Genomic DNA, 24,900 nt, shown 5'->3' with positions numbered 1-24,900 from the left:
AAAACGACACTAATCAAACCTAGACTTAATGAGCTCAAACTTTTCCCACAAGGAGCCGAGATTTCCACTCAGTTCCGAGAAACCATAACGGGTCTCCGTGAAAACTTTATAAAAATCAATGTCCCGCTGCCTACAGTCAGGACATACCGGCACACTTTGCATGACCAAAGCGCTCGCAGAGCCAACAAGAAATGAATCTATCAGAATCCGGGCCCGATTTCGCCCGACAAGGTGTATATAAACACTCCATGTCCAGTCAAAAAGGCAGTTGTGGATTATGAAGAACAGACACACAAATCACTAAAAAAAAATTCTGAACATAAAAATTTATCAACCAATTTGTGCTAAACTTCTCTGTTACGTTGACACTGTAACGAGAGATCAATAGCAACACAAACTGCAAACAGCGAAAAAATAACAGAGAAAAAGAGAGATATATATAAGGAGGAAAGACACAAACCAAAACTTTTTTGCAGAGTTCTGTTAAAACATTAACATAATTCTGTTAAACGAAGTCTCGGAGGAATTTAAGTCAAAATACAGTTAAAATAAAACTTTTCGAGAATTTGTTTGCAAGATATTATAAACAAAGCATGTATTTATGTAAAGTAATTAATATTTGAGAAGACAGTATTTTTACACTGTCATAAATGAGGTTGATAAAGCGAAAGTTTGTTTAGCTACTGTGGGCAAACTAGCACATAATGAATACTCTATTAATAGCCTTTCCAACGAATACAACCTAATTTATTAACCATGTGTGCCTCATATTTGATAAACATTATAAATTAATATTCATATCTGATTTTTCTGTTTTAGACGCATCCAAAACTTCTTTATTTACACATTCTCTGTTTCGCCCTCTCTCACTCAATTCTTAAAAAAAATACTTAGAATGCATACAAGAAGAAAAAAACTATTTAATATTTGCAAGGGCAATAAATCCTCCTGTTTACATTCGTTTACGCACAGGTCCATGGAAGAGCGCAATGCACTGAACCATGAGAGAGAACCATTTCGAAATTCGCGACTTTAATGGTGAGCTTTGCTTCTGCAACAGCCTATGTTATGAAAAGCAATTTTCAAAGTCCATTAAAAAGATTCCCAAAAATTACTCTCATGATAATTTTATTTTAGTTTCGTAATAATTTTCTTTTACTTTCATGATATTTTTCTATCCATTAGCGAAGGATTGGATATTATATATATTATATTAATTTGTTAAAATGTTTGCAACGCCCAGAAGGAAGCATCAGAGACGCCACAAAGTGTACACATTCGGTCGGCATGAAATTTTGAATTGATTAAGCTGTCAGTCTGTTTGTCTGTGTAATGTCTGTTGTAAACATTCTCCTGGCCATAAAAATGAAGCTATCGACTTCAAATTGGGCAAAAATATTTAAAGTTATTACACGGGCTGGTACTGAAAATGGGCCAAACCGGTTCGAGCAGCAGTATAATAGGTCTGCTTTTCAAAGCAATTAAAAATTGATTTTTTGGTCACTAATGCCAGTAAGTGTACAAAAATTTCTACACATTTTATGGGCGATGCTATAGTACTCGTACAAAATATTATGTTAAGTACGGCAATTTTCAAAATCCCATAAAAAAATTCTCCGAGCAAAACTTAATATATTCTGCACATCGTTGGAAAGGCTATTAATAGAGGATACTCTTTCCTAGTCTCACTTTTTGACAGAACATGGTTTGCTCACAGTAGCTAAGCAAACTCTCGCTTTATTAGTCTCATTTATGACATAGTGTAAAAGTACTGTCTTTTGAAATATTAATTAATTTACATAAATAAGTTGTTTATAATATTTTGTAAAAAAATTGTCGAAAAGTTTTATTTTAGCTACATTTTGACTTAAATCTCTCAGAGACTTCCTTTATCAGGTTTCTCTTAATGGCATAATCGAGCTCTGCAAAAAATAGTTGGTTTGTGTCTTCGTATAAAATTCGTAATAATTATTAACTATACTTGGTCTAAAATACTTACTTCTTCAGCTTGCTTGTAAGGGCGAAGTTAATTCGGCTGTTAATTTAGTTTAGCTGAATTTCATGTGTAAATAAAAGGAAATAAATAAATAAGTAGCCACAGACTGTGTTCAAATGGCTGTTTGCTACGAACTACAAGTGCATTTTAACACCACTTCGCCTTGATTGAACAAACTTAATGTTAAAATAGATGCTGAAAAATCTACGCAAAAGCGATCTTCACTCGATAACGATTCTTTTTCTTTATAATTCTTGAATGGCAATAACGTCCCAATCAAAAATTATGTAAGATATCTTGTAACATTGTTAACGCCATGTGATTCCTTCGCAATACAATTTTCATAATTACCTGCTTATGTATGGTGTTAACTAGATTTCATTTTCGAGTTTGGCATTTTTAACTGCACAAGAGGTGGCAGAAACGCCAGTTTGTTTGGTTGTTTCGAGGCGAATAATAATTCCGAATAAATTTGTTAACTTACAATCAACTGAACCAAAACTAAAGTTTGAAATTTGTGAAAAGTAAATAAATCGATACCTTTTTTCTTGTTTTGCTTTATTACTTCTATTATTACCTTCAATTCCCTAACGCTTGTAATCAACTGTGTATCATCAGTCTTTCCATATCATTAATGAAGCGCAAAGCAGCAACAAACAATAACAATTCATCACTCGACTGGATATGTTGGTCTTAACGCCAACTGGCCTAATCCATTTTAGTAGACAAACATAAAAAAGGCAAGTGTTGAATTAGAAATTAACAACTTTGGTAAACTGTCCATAATCGATTGTTCAAGTGGTTTTCCCTTGTAACAAATTTGACATACAATGAACAATTTTGATTTGAATTCTCATAATAAAAAATCATTGGATGTTTGATCAAGAAAAAAATATGTTCAAAGTTGAATACAACTAAAGTATAATACGACAAGCAAACAACAGTAAGTAAAATGCTATTGAATAATCAAGTAATCTTGAGAAACATATACACTTCAAGCGGAATCGTCCCTTCTTTATATTATGTTATATGACAGCAGAGGAACATCGACATTGGTGGAAATCATCTTATGTTATGCGAAAATCGCTTCAAATCATCTTACGTTATCCGAAAATATGTAATTAAATGGTTTTATATACTTGCCAACAATATAAATTAAAATATACGTATTATTTTATGTAGATTTCTGCAAAAGTTACGCGGGCCAAAAGATACTTTTCTTTCGTTTTAGGAAAAATTGGTGAGAATGATGGCAAAAGAAGAACCCACATGCCTCTATTGGTCCCTTTAGCCGTTACTCTGGAGTTGGTGAAGTTTGGAAGCTATCAGCAGCTGGCGGGCAGCAATCTTCACTTAAGTGTCGCATACAGCGCCATTTTCATCAGATTTCATCAGATCAAAAAAAAACCTTTGCGCGGAATGGTTTCGGTGGGGCTAATGCCAACATAGTGGTCTTTAGACCACTTAGATTTCGTGATGTTAAGTAACTTCTTGTGATTTTCTTGTTCTTGTGACAGTAAACATGATAGAAGTTTTCCTGATATTTATTGAAGTGGCCGGATGAGTAGACGGAACACATATTTATTTTCGTAAGCCCCCATAAATGAGTGTATTTTGCAATGTCCATGGCGTACTTTAATAGCAGAACAGAAAGGCACAGACGGTCCAAGAAAGACGAGAAAATTTGCAAATGTTTCTGCAACCCTTCGCAACATTCGCCTGCACTGTAGACTGCAAAACCCAGAAATTCAGTATTTAACTTCTGCATTTCCCACATCTTATAGAGAGAGACGAATAGTTGACAAAATAAGAACCGCCATATACTCTGCGCTTTCAAACTGAATTACAAAATATAAACAATAAATCCACTTTGTTTTGTGAAAATCAAAAAGTTCTCTCTTATTTATATAAAACAAGGATTGATTTGCGATTCGTTCCAAAACACTATACAATTCTTAAAGGTATGTTCATATGTTAATATAGTAATGTAAATAAAGTGATATATATTCAAAGTTCAAACCCGAATTTAAAGTTACCCTAAGCAATAAAAATATGAAATTATATGAATTATATAAACTTATTTCACTGCATTTCATTTCATCACAAACTTTCCATAGTTCTTGATTGTATCATTGTACGCAAACAAACGTGAAATTTACCCCTTTTTCTCTCATTTTCGAAATAAATTTCGAAAGACGAAAACCATATACAACTGTAATACAAATGGTTTTCAAAGCACAGATGGTTCACTAAAGGCAGGGCACTAATTACGTATGCCATTAGCTAGATTTTATTTTCAACTTTTCTTGCTAAAAGTTTTCACGAAAAGTGCGAGAAATGCTCTTCCATATCTGCCAAATCAGCCATCAGCAAACGCTCCACGAAATAAATAAAATCATAAATAAACGTTTAAAAAATTGTTAATTTGATTTATTTTATTTGTTTACGTTATGAATACGTCGATGTATATATAAATATAAAAATCCCACAAGAATATTTTGAGATTAAAAACAACTTCTTGCCAAATATGCCTTGTCAGTATAGTAAAATATAAAATAGAAAAATTTGTCTTCTATTAGTTATAAAGGTAAAATTTGTCCCTGTTTATTTCTTCGGAATAAATTTTGAATGACAAAAACCATACGTAATTCACATCCAAGTGGTGTTCCAGGTAAGCCACCCAAATGAGAGCAATTTAATTAAAAATTACGTAATTAGAGCCTTGCATTTTCCGTATGTTAAATATCTAATGCATTTATTCAGTTATTTATAACTCCAGTAACTTAATTAATTCCATATACCTACATAATTTTACTTTTGCAACTATATGGTTTATTTTTATATGTCTTTAAAGTCTATTTTCAACCAACATCTTTTTTGGTTATTAATTCTCGCAGTTAAAATAATACTAGCATAACTAGCGTATAATGTCATAGTAAATAAAGACCAAATTTTGAAAAATAAATCACGGTTGGATTGGGATCATGTATATGATAGCTTTCAGCTTCAAGGATTATCTTGATGACTATCGTATTTTTGGCATCGCTTATGAACAAAAGCTGTCAAATACACTCTCTCATACTTGTCAAATTACGTGAACGCCAAAGAGCCCATGTTTTGCGCTAGTTTGTTATGAGTTCCACTTATAAAAGATAACAGTTGAAAATAGAAAAGAAGATACATTCTATGCAAAAACCTGAAACTTAGGAGGGATCACCTCCCGCATCAATAAAGTTACCTAACGGATGTGGTAACACCCAAACATGTAGTAGAGCCAAGTTATCAAACCTTTTTTGCTTAATTTTATAATTATTTCCTTATGTTTAATTACTCCCATTGACTTCCACTTTTCTTGTTTTTTTTTTTTTTTTTTGCTTTCGGGCTTTAAATTTTTTTTTCTTGATTACGCTTTACTTACAAATTTGAAAGATAGTTTTTGTGTGTGAGACATCTTTTTTTTTCTCACAATCTCTCAAATAAAATCAATGTTCAACGAGTGGTTATCTAGAGCACTAGCTCCATTTCCGTCTCGTCTTTTAAAGTATTAGTTCCGACTGAACATATAGAAACTTTGCTAAACAAACCATTGTGGCCAGTTGTATTCTTAATTAAGGAATTCATTTCGAGAGATCGACTATTTTGGTAGTTCTTCAACCCATAAAAAACTAAATCTTTCCTCAGGGCCAGTAACTTTCATTTGTTAATAAATGATTTGAATGTTAAGTCCCTAAACTCAAAAATTCGCTCTACTTTCCGAAGTTCAGTGAGAACGGAGTTTTCCTGTTTGGCCCTCCTTATGAAAATAGGATTTCGTAGTTACGAAACTGCTTGAGCCTATTTGGAAAAAACTTTTTTTTCGAATTTTTATAGAACAGCATAAATTTCGAAAAACATGTATCAAAACCGCTTTTTCATTTTTATTATATTACATTTAGACGCACTTAATCTCATACGAATTTGTTTGCGTATTCCGCTTTATTTTGCACTTTTCCAAATTCCGCACATTCCTTTATAATCATTTTAAATTATGTCACACACATTTTATAAAGCATTATGGCTTTGTTTTCACTGTTCAAATCAAAAAAAATGGAAACAAATATAACAAAAGAAGTATTGCAAGGTACCGGAATGTTTTTGCACATGTTTTTGTAATGTATCCAGAAAATCACTTTTTTAAGGACATACAAATTTAGTGACAAAAATATGGAAACTTAAATTTTGATGTCGTTATTCAATGCATAATAAATAATAAAAACATTACATTTTATTTGATTAAAAACGGTACTGCACGTATTTCTTAACGTAAGGCAGAAAACTTACTCTATGAAAGCCTGCGCTCGATCACTCTTCCAGTTGTTTAACGACCCCATCATCTTTTTGCTCCACTCTAAGCAACACTAGGAAATGCTTCAAGCCAAAAAAAAAAACAAATGGTATCAACTAACTTGATTCGTTAAATGTTGTCGAGATAAAAAAGCTACATGCTACAGAGCGTGAATTAGAGAATTGGAGTGAAAAAAATTATTATGCTTGTCCCCCAAAGATTTAAAATTGGTGTTTTTGGTACAACTATTTGTAGATATTTTGAACTTTTATCGTTTTCCATTTACGGCTGTTTTTTATTATAAATACAACTTTAACCAAGCAATACCAATTCTGAAAATAACGCAAAACATTAGCTATTTTGCTCTCACGAGATTTGGCAGCTATCGGGGAGTATACCTCCCAATCATTGCCAATCAAATTGCTGTAAATTAAACCTAGCTATCGCCATAAATTGCTTATATATGTGATGCTGGTGTGGTATTCTTGAATCTGGCAACGTTGCAGTAATATTTACAGTGCTTGCTTAATTCAAAAGGCGTAAAAAATCTGCATCAATGGATTGGTTTCAATTCGTAATGCATACAATATAAAAAAAGCGATATCTTTACGAATGTGGTCGCTTGAGTATAAAATTTTATTCAATATATTTAAAAAGAGTAGTGTTTCAGGAAGGATTTAATTGAAGTTAAAAGTTATTGTGGATGAATATATATTGGAACAATTGTAAAAAGAGAAATTTTAAGCATTTACTAGAACGGGAAAAAATGTCTACATAATAGAACATAAATACAAACATATATATAATACGTAAATATGCGTGTGGAAGGACGAAAAAACAAAAAAGACCTTTAAACGATTGTAGTTTACGCGGCGGTCTTTGGAACACAACGCCTTCAAAAACATTTGTATCTTCGCGGCCAATTGAGGGTAAGCAAAATTGTTATAAGCTTGTAAAACGGTATTGATAAGTTATTGTAAAGAATATTAAAGTTTGAAGGCAATTGCAGACAACTTTGGTAGCTATTCAACCATAAGGTCCTTCAAAATAGCGATGGTAGACACGCAGAATGCACTTGCTCTACGTAAACAGAGTGTATGTGCAAAAAACAGGGAAATTGGAGCATATACCATTAACGACTATCATCGAGACGAAGCCTCGTTTTAGAGCTGTTTTACTTATTTATATACTCGCCATTGAAGAAAGAGGTAGTAATTCAGCTTTACCTTATATTGAGTTTTTATTTGCATAAAAAACTGCTCACATTTTGTAAATCGTTAATATAATTAAATTACTATGAACGCCAACGAAAGAATAGCCTAGGTTATAGCAATACTCGAAGGCGCTTTCTGTACATGTGTCGAAAATTTATTTTGTTAACGAAAAATTTGCAATAACTAGAAAGTTGCTTAATAGAAATCACAAAGTCTATAATAGGTCTTAACAAGAATCGAATTCTGAATCGATCGAGGCATGTTTGTCTCTCTCAAAAATTATAAATCGTACGGATTATCAATCCGCTTATTAGATTTTAGTCAATTAAACTGCATTCTTCTAATCATTTAAATTTTGTGTCAACACTGTATAATAATATTGGAAGGAAGTTATATTTAAAACATCTATGACTTATTCACAAGTTTATTGGTTTTATATGGTGTGGTTACGGAGCATAAAGATTGCTTTGAATTCAGTTCTTTCAGCTATGGTTGATTTTATAAATCCGTAGATCAACCTTCTGCCAAAATAATATCGGGAAGTGTCGTTCAAAAATACCCACTTTTTAATTTACATGTTCGCCTCCGAGTTTCAATTCTTTCTTCGATTTGTTGTCAAATCAATGATTTTGAATCGCCATCCATATATTTTAACCTATTTTGTTAAAAGATTTATAGTAGAATTTAATTTTCCTATCTAGGTTTTCTGTGAAATTAAATTCTTTTGGAATGAAGCGAGCTCAAACGTTTACCTTAAAAAAAAGTTTTGCTAAGATTATTGATTTGACATTCAGCAGGACAAGAGTTTAAATATGTCATTGTCACCTTGGAACGTCTCTATATCTCGTCTTCGAAATCGGCATTTCTTAGTCTATTATTTTTTGTCTATGCCGAATATAATAAAAACAACTCTTTCAATAGCCTTAAGACGAATGCTCTCATTTAGGCTACGTGGTGTAATATATATAAAATTAGCAAGTCAAAACATTGTAGCGGGGCTTTTTACCGCCTATTAAATAGACTACACCAGCCTACAGTTATTCAAACATCTCATAATAAACTTTTATAAGGGGATTTAGAAAAGTGCTTGAACCTTTCGTTCATAGGCCAAAATATGTCGATGTACTGCGAAAGCCTGTCTGTATTGTTGCGAAATCGAAACAAATAAAATCTGTCAAAGGCCTGTGCCGGAATGTGAAAAAGTATTGAAAATGGTGAATCGAAAATATCTGGCGTACTTTGTAATGGCAGCATAAATGATGTAAATATCTTGTGATGTTCAGGATTTTGGTTTAAATGTTTCTCAAATTTATTGGCTCAGTCCATCTTCTCTCAACAACCCAAAAAAAAAAAATGTTTCTCATATATTTTAAGAAAATTTTGTACAGTAAGTTTTAAATAAAAATAAGAATATTGAAAAAAAATTGCATTCAAATTTTTTTCTGTTCTACATAGATGTACAGTATTATTCCAAAGAGCATCGCCCCTTCTTTATGATGTATGTCAATACTGGTATTCTTAATGTTTTTCATGAGCACAAGAAGATATTCTTGAAAAACATACGTGCAAAATATATTGTGAATTAAAGTAAAGATATTTAAATTATAACTAGTAGCTTTCAACTTATTAATCTGCTATTTGTTAACAAACTGTTGAGGCCATGAGAAATAGGCGACCAAAACACGAGGAGAGATAGACTAAAACTTTGAACAAATTGCTTTCTTCTGTAAATAGATCAACGGGAATGTAGATACGTTGCACTTAATACAATGCACTGTTAAGGGCATAATATTCAGACGTACGTTTTCCGTATTTTTGTATATCGACAATAGAGTTTAGTTTACTAACCGATAAGACGAGTCGTAATTCTAGTAAACAAATCTCTGTGTCTACCTTTTCTGCCGGCTGTGAGTGAGTCAAGTTAAGTTTCTACTTTAAAATATATAATTTTGGAGTTACTAACATTTAAGGAAGCAGTTTCAGTATGTTTATTTTAATTGCTCTTAGGCTTGGCCGCAGCACGTCGCCCTGTGCTTTTTCTGAATGCAAAGACATTTATTTGTATAAATTTTTTGTTTTTGAAAAGTAACATATAGGATAGTGCTTAATTCCTTTCTATTTGCTCACCTTTCGCTCCCTTTGGAACTTCTGTTAACATCTCGTGGAATTGAATTTCAATTTTTATCAAATCTGCTGAATGTTGTAATATTTTTGTACGCATCATTTCCGAAGGTTGGCTTGCAAATGAGTTTACTGTCTCTCGCATCCAATTGACACACTGAAAGTGAACGTCTAAGATATTCTTATGTGTTTCTTCTTCGTAATCATTAAAAATAGAGTCCAAACCAGTTTTAGTTTACAATTGATCTTATTCAATTAAACTCTCGTCGTTCTCATAAAAATCAATATTTTTGAAATCTTCAAGCTATACACATGTACATTAAATGAATTTTTTATTTCGGATTCGAATTCGCACCAATTGAACTGCGTGCGGCAATAACTATATGCCTCCGAAGGATGGTTCCGGATTTCAAGATTATATTTTTAAACATATGAATATGCACTTAGTAACAGTTTTATTAACCTCTTATATTTTCTTCCGTATCAAAAGAATTGTTAAAAACATAATTTTTTAGATTATTACACTAAAAGCAAACCGTTTCGAAGGAGCGTTGCAAAATCAGAGAAGCGACAGCAGATAACCTAATCGTACAGATGGCAGATGAAATAAGTAGAATAAACCAACGATTTCAACGGGAAGTTAGTAACATTACTATTTTTTTAAAAATTGAAAATTGGATTTAAAAGTACATTGAGATGACAAACAGTGTGATAACGTTTATACTTTCTGTAAATTACACAAATAAGTTTTCAAACCGCTATATACAATGCTAATCACTTCCGTAACACGGACATTTTTCTTCATTGAAATTTTAACGAGCTTCTTATATCAAAGATTCATTTTACAGCTGTTAACACTCCTGATGGTAGAGTGCAGGCTGTGATTAGTGAAATCTACTGTTAAATACGAAACCTCGAATGTTTTCGGAAAATTTTTCTACAAACTCCTTTTGCTCCTAGCTATTCTGTTTCCCGGGGGGCTCATTGGATTTATTATCTGGGGAAATTTCGCAATGGAATGTCTCCTGCGAACTACAAATTTATCTCAACAAAAACTTTGATTTGGCTGAATAAATGCAATGTTGAAATAAATGCTGAAAAATCTACGCACTTTTATACTAAATAAGGGTTCTTGCCCTTCACTGTTTAACAATGTCCATCAACAACTGTGTAAAATATCTTGGATGTAATGAGAAAAGTTCAAAAAAAAATCGTATGAAAGTTAAACTCCAACGACTGGACTTAAAAGCCTTATTAGTTAATTCGCCTAGAATCTTAGTCTAAAAAATGAATGCGTTATAAGCAAGAGTATGGTTCAACCTATTTGGACCTGTGGCATAGGAATATGGGGAGCAACTCTAATATTGAAATATTCCAAAAATATCAATCTCCGCCTTATTGTTGACGTCTCATGAATCGTTATCAGCAAAACTCGTGTTCATATGTTAAAAAGCTGTTTCAAAGCCTTTTCCAAAATATCTTGACAATTCCAATGAATGCAATCTGATAAGATTGAAAGAAGAATTAGTTTGTTTCTACTCCTTTAATTTATTTATTGAATTTTCTTTGTAGATTCCTTTTCGTTTAACCATGTCTGTATTGTTATGTTGTTACCATCGGGAGGTAATAATCTCTATATTCTGATCTTGCAATAACATGCTTATTATATTGTAGGATAGGTTGTTAGTCAAATATGTAACAATATATATTGCAACACTTAAAACCGGATCTCATTTTGACATCACATGTTTCCCGACTTGGACAAGGAGTCCTGGACTAAGCTGAACATAGATGGAGTAGATTTAGTACCTAGGTAGCACACAAAACTAACAGGTGTGAAGCATCCCTGCTTTGTTTTTAGCCGAAATGTAGCAAATTTGGATGTACAAAAATAATGGAAGTCGAAAGAGTGGCTTCAGGCTTTCTGTGTATAGTTTTGTTAGACCTTCCGTTTCGTCTTTCTTTACAGGGGACAACGAAACCTGACGTGTCGCGGAGTTTTCTTTCTTTTGAACTTAACCTAGTCAAGGTAACGGTTCGAATCTACGGTAAAATCTTAAAATCTGATTAATGTCGTTTGCTGGAGATAAATCGTTACCGTGTTATTATGAAATCATCAGTGGAAATTCTTTAATTTATGACGGCGTGAGGCGAATACTTCAACTTATTGCCAATTTAGTCCCACAAAACCCAAATGTTTTCTGAAGGAATCACGAGATTGTAAAATATTTTTCGCGAATGAATCATAGGAAATTCATAACAAAAAAAAATCATGTTTAATTGCTTACGGAGATCGCGAAATGGAAAAAGCAGAAGAAAATGACATTTAAAAGAATGAACATTTTCTTTTGTACATGCTGCATCATAAATATGAGCAATCAAACATATATAAAATATTAAAACAAAGTATGCAAAGACGAAACACCAAACAGAAATAACTCGCATAAGTAATCAAAAGATATATAGTCATAATTTATATAAAACAAAATTATCAAATAATGCTACAGCACATGAACTGACGCGAGTAGGCACAATTGCTAGTAGAGTGTCAAAATTTTCTCATAAGAATTCAAGTACTAGTAATCAATGTGTAATTTTTTCACTTTATGCTTGTTAATCTCCATATTATACTGGTCAAAGCGAAGGAAGAAAATTCAAAGGCATTAAGCGTAACTAAAAAAAAAAGAATCGTCTAAATTTTTGTACAATAGTAACTTTAAAAAGTGGAAAGGAATCTTCAACTGAGAAGTAGAAATTGTCAGAAAATACATATTCTTGAAAAAAAGGCAAGTAGAACAAAAGTGAATCGAAATATTCGGATAGTGGGTCAAAAAAATGAGCGTTGATTCCAAGCAGAGGAATTACATTTACTAAAAGGGAGGAATGACTTCAATTGAACGAGTGAACGGTAACAATTTGCATGTTAACGAGAAGGCCGAGTCTAGGAGTAGCCTAAGGAGTTTTCAGGTATGGTGTTACATTGTACTCTTTCCGTGTTCTTCAATCCAATTTTCTCGCATTGCCTTACAAATTTTCATAACGAAGGAATGATAAATACCAAAAAGAATAAACAGAATAAATTTTACCTCAGTTATATATCTGCCCGAAGGTAAAATTTATGCTTGCAACGGAAGTTTTAAAAGACAAGAAAAATCGTTGTGAGAGTTTCCTTCCATGTGACTATCGGAAATAGAACGTTTTCAAAATGAGAGAGAGAGAAAAAAAATCGTAACATAACAAGACATATCACATCGTGTGTTTCCTTATATATAGTTTTATGTCGAAATAGTTTACAATACAATATAACACACACAATATAATTGTTTCTTAAAAATTATTTATACTATCCATTATCATTTATCGTGGTGCTTAGTTGAATTAAATATTTCTTTATTTTGGAAAACATTTCCCGCTACTATGTAATCCTTGAACACATCGGATCACTATCGGATCACACAACTTATAGCGTTCGTTGTACAACAACTAAGGCAACCCCCCTGGTCTTCAGAAAAATTCGTATAAATTCCTCCGTAGTGTTAGTCAGGGGAGTGAATTAAGTGTCAGCCTATACCCAATATATCTACAGCTATTATAAAAGAAAATATCATACAAGTTTAAAAAGTTAAGCAAGCTTTATTTACGTTGATATTATTCGTCCGAGTGGCCGAGTAGGCAAGGAGTCTCGATTAACAACTCAATGGTTGTGGGTTCAAATCTCAAGTGCGGATAGAGTTTTCAATAAAGCCGTTAGCCTTATGGGCTAATGTTTCTTAAAACTTTAGTCGTAGAATCTGTTCTCTGGCTAAATTAACAATAATAACAATAATACATCTGCTAAATTTGTTGTTTCCATCTTCGTTGATTGGCAAAATTGACAGCAGCAACAATAAATAAAAAAGCAGTTAATATTCTATACACAATAAAATTTATTAACATTCGTGGGTACAGTTATTTGTATATCACACCAGTGAGTGGTACCCGTATAACAATGATGATTGGTGCTCGTGTAGAACTAATTAGTACTGATAGATAAAGTCGTTAATACTGAAGAAGTTGAATAAAACTGCTTGGTGACTGTACAAAAAGGATGATTACTAACCGTAAGTGCAAGCACTATAAGGCAAACAGAGGACATATTCTGCTGAGCTTTCTGAAGAGGTACTGTTAATACCGTCCTTGAATCAGTGTTTTAGTTAGGCGAAAATAAAGCAGAGTAAAAACGATAGTTAAAGCGTTCTGTTGATTAAAAAAAGGAATTCTCAATATATTTTCATGAAACAGTGTATGTTGAAATGTTTACGTTTACTATACGATGATTGGTTGAAGTTACCAGTAGATTACTGTTAACGATCGCTAAGAGGGGAGGTGAATCTCTTTCGTTTTCACAATTGTTTTTTGCAGTGTTATAGAGACACTGCAGCATCTATCATGTTACTATTTGTGACGGCATTTATCAAAGTATTTCGTTGGATTTTTGAATAGTCATAGACTTCTTGCTACTATGCTGCATCGGTGGTGATCTGTATGTTAAGCTTCCTCATGGCATAAAGCTCTGTGGCATTAATTCAGTTGGCTTCAAAGGACCGTCAGGCGGAAACTAGGATGAGATGCTCTTGGGAGGAGAGAAAATATTTAGCGATGATATTTCTACATTCTGTAGGAGCTGATGACTAATCTTGATTTCGTGGATCAATGTGATCCTTGACTCTACCTTAGCTCTTAGAGTGTTTGTTGTAACCACAAGACATTGCTTAGCCTTGCATTTGGCAGTACTTTTACACCGTTATTACTATTATTATTAGCAATACCAAGCATAAGGTGGATTTTCTCGCCGTTTTTGTAATCCTCATAGTATCAGTGGGCGCCGTCGTTAACAGTAGCATACGTATGGTGAGAGATTTCGTCGTCGCTGGAATCGGGGCATGCGCCACATTTGTTCAAAGTTAGCATTTTCGAAAACGTTGGCATACGCTTGATCCTTTTCCTTCCTCATTACCTACTTCAACCTCTTACGCAATAGATTCGCCAGTCAATAGATTCAAGGGAACGAAGAATTGTTTGTAGGCAACGTCTCTGAGGAGTCTTTCATGAATGGGCTCAGTTAAGAGTACCATTACTTCTGATGACTATTTAGTATCGGGAATAAAATTTAGGAATTTGTGCAATATTGAAAATTATATTCAACAATATAGTGGATTAAAACCAACTAATCGTAGATAACTAATGATTGCATTAATAGTAGCCGTATTAAGGTTTTTTCAATAGATTTTTGCCAAATCTGATGAAGTTGACAGAAGGCGGTAATAGGATTGACGCGTGATGCGAGAAACCAGGGACAAGTGCTTGGCAATATTGTACGTAGATGAGATTCTCACTTATGAAAAAATAATCCTTAAGTGAACTAGATTGTTGTTGAATGAAATGTAAAAAGAGTCGATAAACAGTTATGCATGTAAGAAATAATTTCTGAGGCACACGGCTTGTATATTAAAGGCGAAATAAATCGAAATTAAAATCTTCAGTTATTGCAATATTGGGGAACATGGCAAGAATGCTGTTATGCACTCTTTCGAAAGCAAATATATCACCTCTGGGCAAATAGACGACATCAAGCAGCAATTTATTATTCTGGAGACTCTACTCAACGAAGAAAGATTAATAGATCCCTCCTTCCATTACTCGAAAAACTGCCTCATAGTGCCGATAGCGATGACATATATATAAATCACCTGACCTTCCTCTAGATATTGGCGAATCAATTATACCATGGCAAGTCTATAGCCGCGTCCTTTAGCTAAGTTTCACTTACGGCAAAAATTTCGAATATATTACCTTCAAAAAGGTTTCCAAACACATTGCGTCTCATAGACCTGGTAGAAGTACTAACACTATGCCAGTTCAGATGTGCAACGTTAGGCTCAAGACCGTCATACTTGAGGCAGTTCCGAAACAATTTGTTGTTGGAAATTGGCCCAAGATTCGAGACTAGTAACATTAAAATATAAGTTACAAGATTGTGTTACGAAAATTCAGTAAGACGTTGGAGAAATATTGGGCCTCATTGCACATTTTCAGGAAAGTGCAAAAACCATATGAAACCACAGCCATCACGGATTGTAACACTTACTTTAGGCAGATCCCTGTTGAAGATCTGGAATTTGGTAATTTTTCCATTTGTTCATCTTCCTGCAGAAAGAGTTCAGCGTCAGGTAAAGTGACGCTAGGTATTCCTTTATATAGATTCGAGACAGTGTCTTACCACCAATGATGTCTGAAAGCATTATTTATCCCCAGTGCAGGCGTATTAATGACTTGTTCCTCGAGGGACACCGCAATGCAAATCAAAGAAGGGTTAGGTGGTGGACACGTAGTCCTTCCGAGAAACGTAAGGTCGCCTGAGATGGTATGTTTCAGCGGGCGGGAAAGTCTTGTAACGAGTCTTCTTGGGCAGGATAAGCTCAGCCACTCCAAGACTCTTTCCAAGAATATTTATTGAATAAAAATTACTTGGACCTTCGGGTATGTTCTTATTTACTCTTTATTTATTTACACGGAGGTTATGATATACAAGCGAAATGTAAGACGCGTAGGAGGGGAAAAAAACAGTGTGGTGATCCGACTTCACTTTATTGTTGCTCTCAATATTTCGTATCGGTTCCGACCGACTATGACTATCTTCCACGTTTTCGTATCACCAATTTCTACAAGAGAGGAGGATATGCCGTGAGTGTCATAACAGCCTAACTTGGCCTTCAGGGCCACTCGTCTGTCCTTAATTGTCTCACGTCGCAAAACGAGTATCCAACAGTCCTATCAGTCCTTCAGGGATGGCGATTAAGCTAAACCAATCCAACCCCTCTCCGTAAAGTCAACAACAAAAAAACCTACCAGTACTAGTTAAGTAGTCCGTGATTACTTACCCTTGGCTGCTATGACACAACTGAACGACTGAGCATGGTGCGACACGCTCTTTTATAGTTGCGATCACCACCGCGGTTCCGTTACATGTTTGTCCCAAGCTATACTTGTCTACAAGTGTATTGAAATAATGTGCTTATACGTATGCTTAGTTTAGGTTGACTTCAACGTGTTTGACAGACTTTCTGCCGCAACCTCAGGTCCGACTTGTATGAAATTACTTATATATATCCTAGCACTAATACTATCTTACGTGCCAACTTATGCCTATCCTATTGCTATGCTTCTATGATCATGATTATGCCTTCATGTGCTTATGCATGATATTTACAGATATTTGCTTTTTTTTTCTAATTTATATGCTTGCTCGTATGCCTAACCCTATGCTTATTCTATTGCTCTTTTCGACATGCATTTGTACAATGTTAACCCAGGTACAAAATCGTATGATTTGGCGACCGTTATGGGTCTTTTTTTACATGCCAGTACGTTTTTATATATAGCCTATATGTTACCTGCGAATACTTTGAGTACATTTTATGCTTTTGAGCACATCTTCATATAACTCAGTCTGGCAACTCTGTCGCGCGGTGTAGTCGTATATATTTTGTTTCGGCAATTAAAATTTTAATTTTTTGTTGAATTTCGTGGCTATTCTGAGAAGAAAGTGAGCGAATTCAAAGTAAAAGAAATATTTATCTTTTACGCTTTGATTCATTTGATTTTTGCAAACAAAAATTTTGAGCTCTGATAAAAATCTCTTTTTTTTTTTTTTGTTTTCTCTCTTTTTCTCTGTTATTTTTTTGCTGTTTGGAGTTTGTTTTGCTAGTGACCTCTCGTTACAGTGTCAATCTAACAGAGAAGTTTTGCACAAATTGGTTGATAAATTTTTATGTTCAGGATTTTTTTTTAGTGATTTGTGTGTCTGTTCTTCATAATCCACAACTGCCTTTTTGACTGGACATGGAGTGTTTATATACACCTTGTCGGGCGAAATCGGGCCCGGATTCTGATAGATTCATTTCTTGTTGGCTCTGCGAGCGCTTTGGTCATGCAAAGTGTGCCGGTATTCTCGGCCGTGCTGCTGACGCAGTCGCCGACCCGTCTAAAGGCTTAAGATGGTCATGTCCTGACTGTAGGCAGCGGGACATTGATTTTTATAAAGTTTTCACGGAGACCCGTTATGGTTTCTCGGAACTGAGTAGAAATCTCAGCTCCTTGTGGGAAAAGTTTGAGCTCATTAAGTCTAGGTTTCTACTCGTAGCGTAGCGTGTGGGACGTCACCCCTGGCTTTCTCCAAATCTAATTCGTTGGTACAAGTTACCGCTCCCTCTAACTCTAAAATGAACAGTAATGTTTCCGATATTGCTGAGTCGGTTGGTAGCAAAACAGTTACAAACAAACCGGCAAGTCCATCGGTTTTAAGCTACGCTGAAGTGGCAAGGGTATCTCCGCCCAGAGCCGAGAAAGATAAGTCATCCTCTCCTCCTGGCTGTTCGCGTGTGAATGCTGGTCACCAGACTGGGCAAGTCTCACAAGCTGCCGGTACAAGGGCGATAACCCCATCTATATTTTCTCCAACTCGAAACTCTCCTACTGTGAACTCCCCTCCTGTTCCAAATAATGACATTTGCTTGACGGCAGTTCCTCCCAGAAAAGCAATATTTGTGTCAAGACTGGCACCTGAAACATCGGTGGATAACATAAAAGGTTATCTGGCGACGAAAGTCCCATCAGTCAACTTAAAGCGTGTTAGCATCTTCAAGATGGCTCCTTCTCAAGCTAGGGCAATCTCCTCTTTTAAAATATTAGTACCGACTGAAAACAGTGATATGTTGTTAAACAATTCATTGTGGCCAGTAGGATCCTTAATTAAGGAATTTATCCGTCGAGATCGTCCCCGTAATACCAAGGCAATAGTCTTGTCGCCTTCAAAAAACTAATTGTTTCTTCAGGCCCACTATCTCTCATTTATCAAAATGTTAGGGGCTTAAATTCGAAAATTCGTTCCACTTTTCTAAATTCAGTGAGCACGGAATTTTTCTGTTTGGCCTTTACTGAAACTTGGCTAAAACCCGATCTACATTCGTCGGAACTTTTTCATAATTCTTTCCAAGTGTTTAGAAATGATCGAGTAAATCGCATTGGTGATGGTGTATTAATTGCCATATCTGCATCAGTCCCGTCCAATTTAATTGAATTTCCCACTTCTCCTGACGTTGAATTTATCGCTATTCGTGCGAATATGCCTGATAAACATCTATTTATAACCTGCTCCTATATTCCCCCAAATTCTGATATCTCCATTTACAGGAAACAGGCTGCCCTCATTTGTGAAGTGGCCAAGCGGTCTAGACCCACCGATTTGGTCGTTGCATTGGGTGACTTCAATTTGCCTCAAGTCACTTGGTGTAACACTGACAATTCTGGCTGTTTGGTTCCTACTTCAACGTCTGATAGGGCTGTTGTGTTCTTTAGTGAATTGTTTGATCATAATTTGGGTCAATATAATCGTACCGCTAATTGTAATGGTAGACTGCTTGATCTCTGCTTTGCCAATTTTCCCGAGATTTACGTAAATCGTTGTCCACCTTTTAGTTTACCTGAGGATCCTTATCATCCATCAATATGCATTTCCTTTCATCATATTAATGATGGTTTGTTGAAATGCCTTAATGTGCCAAATCAAACTTTTTTAAATAATTATTATGATTTTCATAAAATCAATATTGTATTTCGGAAGATGATGTTTTCAAAGGGTTGAGTTCTCTAAAATACAGTTGTTCGCCTGGACCTGATGGAATTCCATCACGTGTACTTAAATCTTGCGCTGTCGAGTTGTGTGGTGTGATCTCAAAGATTTTTTACATGTCCTTGTATTCAGGTGTTTTCCCTTCATGTTGGAAGAGTTGTTTCCTTATTCCTATCCACAAGAGTGGAAGTAGACAATTTGTTGAGAACTACAGAGGCATAGCCAAGTTGAGTGTCTTGCCCAAGTTGTTCGAGCGTATTGTGACTCAGCATTTGGCCTTTGCCATTAATTCGTATATTTCTCCGCACCAGCACGGCTTTCGGAAAGGGCGATCTACAGTCACCAACTTGTTAGAGTTTACCTGTCATGTTTTCAAGGCTTTTTCTAGTGGCTCTCGCACAGATGTTATTTACACTGATTTAAGCAAAGCATTTGATATGGTTAACCATAGACTACTTATCTTTAAACTCCAAGCCTCTGGTTTCCCACCCTACTTAGTGAAATGGATAAGCTCTTATCTGCACAATAGATCCTTCAGAGTTTTGTTTAACTTCATCACCTCGGATGAATTCCCCGTTACGTCTGGCGTACCTCAAGGAAGTCACTTAGGTCCCATTTTGTTTAGTTTATACATTAACGATCTCCCATCGGTGGTTAATTCCAGCCAGATCTTAATGTATGCTGATGATGTGAAACTGTTTTCTTCCTTCTCTGTTGAATCGCAATCACGTCAGCTTCAAGGTGATTTGGATAATATTGTTGCATGGTGCTCTTTGAATCTCCTGAAACTAAATCTGAGTAAATGTAAGAAGCTTTCATTCTCAAGAAGAAAGTCATTCATTACTCAGTACTTCATAGATTCGCATAAGTTGGAGTACGTCGATTCGATTACAGATTTAGACGTTCTATTTGACCATAGGTTACGTTTTAACTTGCATATTGAGCTCTCGATTAGCAAAGCTAGGTCCGCGCTTGGTTTTACAAAAAGGTGGTCCAAAGAGCTTTATTACGAATACATTATGATACATTACGAAAAGGCTGTACATGTGTTTGGTTAGACCCATACTCGAGTATGCCTCAGTTGTGTGGTCTCTTTCATATAGGTGCTACGTAGATTCAATTGAATCTGTTCAAAAGCAATTCTTGCTGTTTGCTCTTAGAAATTTGGGTTGGGATCCGATTGCCTCTCTTCCTCCGTATGAAAATAGGTTGCTTCTGCTGTCCCTACCGTCTCTTGAGAAACGTAGATTTGTTCTTGGCGTTTCCTTTCTAATTAAAGTAATAAATGGTGCTATTGACTCGCCTTCATTACTTGGTGAAATAAGCTTTAATGTCCCTAACCGCTTCTCTAGGCATTTTATCTTGGTTAAGCTTAATCAGTGTAAATTTAATTATGAGCTGTTCAATCCGCTCAGAGTCGTTTGCAAGAACCTAAATGACGTCTACCACTTATTCTTGTTATCGGACTCTTTAAAGTCCATTAAAGCAACATTGCTTAATACGCGCGATTTACCTACGTCGTATTTAAACTAGCTTTTATCCTTAAAAAGTCGCTACGTTTCGAAAGTGAATTATTGTCAATTTATTAACGGTTGCCAGGCTTATGCATGTTTGCGATGGCTTAGAGGTTCATTTGCAATTTGGTCCTGTACCGGTTGTAAGTGTGCTCCTATGCTGATAGTGTACATGCTTTTTTTTCTTTTTTTTTTTTCTTCTTATTTGTTTTATTATGGTTATACTCAATTTTATTGTTAATTAATATTAGTTTTGCATTAAGAGCCTATTGAACTCGACTGTTATTTGTTTAGTTGAGTTGCTAGTATAAGTGGAATAAAATAAATAAAAATAAAAATAAAACTCATATAGTTGCATGCGAATACTTTGAGTATATTTTTGTATATAGCTTATATGTTACATGCGAATACTTTGAATACGTTTTTGCTTTTGAGTACAAACTCATACAGTTGTACGAGTTACATGTGAATACTTCGAGTACATTTTTATGTATAGCTTGCATGTTTATACATTTAATAAATTTTTGTATGGATGCCTATGCTACATGCGTTTGAGCGGAAAGAGGCTGATCACGTTTAGTAAAAAAACATGTAAACGGACAAATCGGACTGACTGGTTGAGGTTTGCGGGCAAACATTTAGGCGGACGGACTTGTTATTAGAGTCCAATTGAGACAATGTCTCAACGAATCCCAGCACTTGCTCATAAAGAGAAAAAGGACGACTGGATAAATTTGGTCTCCCGAAACCGCGATGACTCTTGGACTCAGCGTTGTCAGGGGTAAAAAACCCTAAGAGACAAGTGGTATTCGTATTGCAAATGGAGTATTATCCACATGGAGGGAGTGTATGGTCGCATTAATCAGCACATTCTTCCATGGGCAGGATAATGCGGTGCTTCGCACTATTGAGGTAACCCCTCTTTGCCCTTCTTTGGAGAAGAATGAAATTGAGTGTGCTATTTCGAAAGTCAGATCGAAAAGATCCCCATGCATTGACCGGCGATATGGCTGCAGCCATCGGGAAGTTTATTCCTGATTACCTGCATACGACTTATTCCCTGTGTCTGTCTAAAGCCTATTTTCCATTGCAGTGGAAAGTGGCAAAAATCGTAGTTCTTCTGAAGTCACCTTCGTCTTATCGGGGTATCGGTCTCCTCTCAGTGCTGGGAAAAGTTCTGCAGTGCGTAATGATTCTATTTTTCTATCTATTCTTAGTCTATCTGATAGGCAGTTCGGCTTATGTGGGGGTCACCGTAAGGACGATGCCTGGATGCACGTGCCAGAGATTGTGACGAGGAATATATTTTGGGCATATTTATCGGGTTTAAAAGCGCTTTTGACCATGTTAATTTGCACTTGCCATGTTAATTAAAACTTGCCAGGCTAGGAGAGGTAAATTGCCTGGAAATTAAACTCTGGGCAAGCTACTTCTCTCATAGGTGTACTTGTGTTGTCGGCAGGTTAGAGTGCGGCAAAGTTAATTTCTCTGCATATGCAGAGGATCTGCTTATGTTAGCGAAAGGAAGGGGGCGGAAAGTAATAAAAGAACGCTGTGAAAGCGCTATGAGAGAGATTGATGTATCCTTCAAAAAAACTGTGTTAAAACTATTGAAAAGTAGCTTCTCGTCCGGCAGACCTGTGGTCAGAGTGCATGGGATCAGCCTTAGGTACGAGGCGGAAGTCAAGTACCTAGGTATTAACATGAATAAACAGGCCAAATTTCCCCACATTGATAAGGTTAGGAATAAAGTTATTAATATGGAAGGGCAAATTAGTCGTCTCCTACGGTGCGAATGGGGCCTTACCAGGCGTGCTGTCCGTGTAATATACGGTGGCCTCCATTATGCTTGTACAGCATGTAGAGCCAACATGTGGTGCCCCGACGTCGTGTCCGTTGTAGGGCGAAATAACTGAAGCTGAAGCTACTTGATGCGGTGCCTTCTTTACCGGAGAATTTAAGCGCAGCAATCAAGTCCATTTTGCCTTTCAAGTTGTTTACCACCAGCGAAGTATTTGGTCAAAACCCAGAGACTATGCCGCAAGTACAAGTAATAAGTAACATTGAATTCAAGAATTAATGGCAAATCAGCAATTGAGATAATGTGTGACATTGTCGATATATAGGAATAGGAAGACATTTTCTCAAGGTACTCAAAGGCGCCATATTAGTTTTCACTTGTTCAGTTTTCGTGAAAAGAATGCGATGTGTTCAGTCTTGTTTTTAAAGTGTTGTTGCGAAACATGGCAAAAGACGAAGCACTCATCGTTAAAGGCCAGTTAGCATCGCTTTTAACATGAACCAGCCTTGTAGGTGAATTATTTTTCGTTTGATTCGTTTCTATGTAATGCTACACATGTTGAAAGGATAATTCAATGTAACATTCAATGAATGTGGTATATAAATAAATACATACAGTCGATACGGAATGCATTGAGGTGTATGAGTCGAATAGCTTGGATTATATTACTATTGATATTGTTGTTACGGCTTACGTACATCAATGACGCTTCGGCTTGCTTCATCTGTGGTGGTGTGATAATAGATTGTTGAGCTTAACTGCCGCCAGCGATCAATAAAAATATGCATAACCAAAAGTGAAATTGATTTTCTTGTACGAAAGTCAGAGTCTTGGAAAAAATACTGCCTTTTTATCCGTTTCCTTTCCTCTATTTCCACTTCTTTTAATTTTGTTAACATGTTCGAAATTATTTCTAAATAGTTGCACAGAAATATGGTGTTAATTTTTCCTTCCTGCTTACAAAATCGTTCTCTGGCAGAAAGCTTGCAATAAGTGGTGAAACAAGGAGAGAAGTTGTACTACTGTTGCATTCATTGTTACCAACGTAAAACAAGTTTTCATTAAACTTTCTTGACGATATTACCGCTGTAGTTACATCGGCTCTCTTTTCTTTTTTTTTTTGCATCTTAGTAAGCATTTACATAACACTTGACACGATTACCATGTATGGTAGTTGCACTTATTTAGATTTTCTTTTCAATTCCTTTTAAATTAAAAGTACATGTTTGGTTTTTCTGTAAATTCTTCTTCTGGCAGTCAGCACATCGACAATAGATGATTTGCGAAGTTGAGTAAAAAAGGTTCAATGTGAACACGAAGTCCTTTGTTAAATTCTATTGTATACAAAAAATCCAAATTCGTTGATATAAAAAACGACTACGAGATGACCATGCTTTCTTATATCAAAATTGGTATCCTACAGAGGTCTACACCACGAGTCTTTTCGTTCAGACATCAACATAAAATGACAAAATCTCAGATATCAAAGGCTCACCGATACACTAAATCAAGTGTGTTTCAAATTCCCTTGCTTGGGCGCAAATCCGTATATATACATGTGGATCTAGAGGGACTATTATCATTTATCTAACGGTCACTCTTATTGACCAACAATACTACATTATTTTTGGTGTTTCGACGTTCTATTTACAAAACCTAGCGATCAAGCACGGTTAAAGTTGCAATTCTTGGCTTCGCTATGAACTGCATTATTCTGCATAAGTATGTTATTGTATTATTCCACAACTAATATATAACAACTATTACCTAACTAATTTTGCAAGTATTGACAATTGGAAAAACGAAATAAGAAAAACGAACATTTTACACATTTTATTCAATTTCTTTTCGGATTTATTTCTTGCAATTAATAGATAATCGATGACAACAATGCACTTAAAAAAGAGAGATAGCTATAATTAACTGGAAATTAAGTTGAATAACTTAATATTAACATTGTGCTTACAGAGACAAACACAATTGACGGTTCAGAGGGCAACAGTTCCGCGAACACACTGACAGAATTCAGTTAGTTGCTAACCGTAAAACGGGCAGCTAAATGCATCATGGCTAGATTAAATGGATCGACGAGCTTGCAGTGACCTCATACCGAATATTGTAGTAGAGTTGTGTTTACTAGAGATGCTCGTAGCAGCAAGCTCCGAGCCTAATAACTCGGATAAGATTGAATTATCTCGGAAAACTTGTCATGAAACTCTTTTTCTTTCCTCGCCGCTGAGGATTTAAATTTTTTCTTTAG

General features: G+C 35.3%; 1 protein-coding gene across 7 annotated transcripts in view; it reads left to right on the top strand.

Moving 5' to 3' along the window:
- Nucleotides 1–6,898: 6,898 nt before the first annotated feature.
- The window catches only part of LOC119640243 (focal adhesion kinase 1), a 99,735-nt gene continuing 81,733 nt past the window's right edge, over nucleotides 6,899–24,900 (top strand). For 3 of the 7 annotated variants that reach the window (XM_038038135.1, XM_038038131.1, XM_038038136.1), the window contains exon 1: nucleotides 6,899–7,249. The gene's annotated coding sequence lies outside the window, so the exon portion shown is untranslated. Of the gene's footprint in view, nucleotides 7,250–7,302; nucleotides 7,529–24,900 lie in introns of all 7 variants that reach the window. The other 4 variants (XM_038038134.1, XM_038038132.1, XM_038038133.1 and 1 more) reach the window with 4 other exon arrangements.

The sequence above is a fragment of the Glossina fuscipes genome, unplaced genomic scaffold (genome assembly GCF_014805625.2).
Source record: "Glossina fuscipes isolate IAEA_lab_2018 unplaced genomic scaffold, Yale_Gfus_2 116, whole genome shotgun sequence".
In the NCBI taxonomy this organism is placed as follows: Eukaryota; Metazoa; Arthropoda; class Insecta; order Diptera; family Glossinidae; genus Glossina; species Glossina fuscipes.
This window is presented reverse-complemented; position numbering and strand designations above follow the sequence as displayed.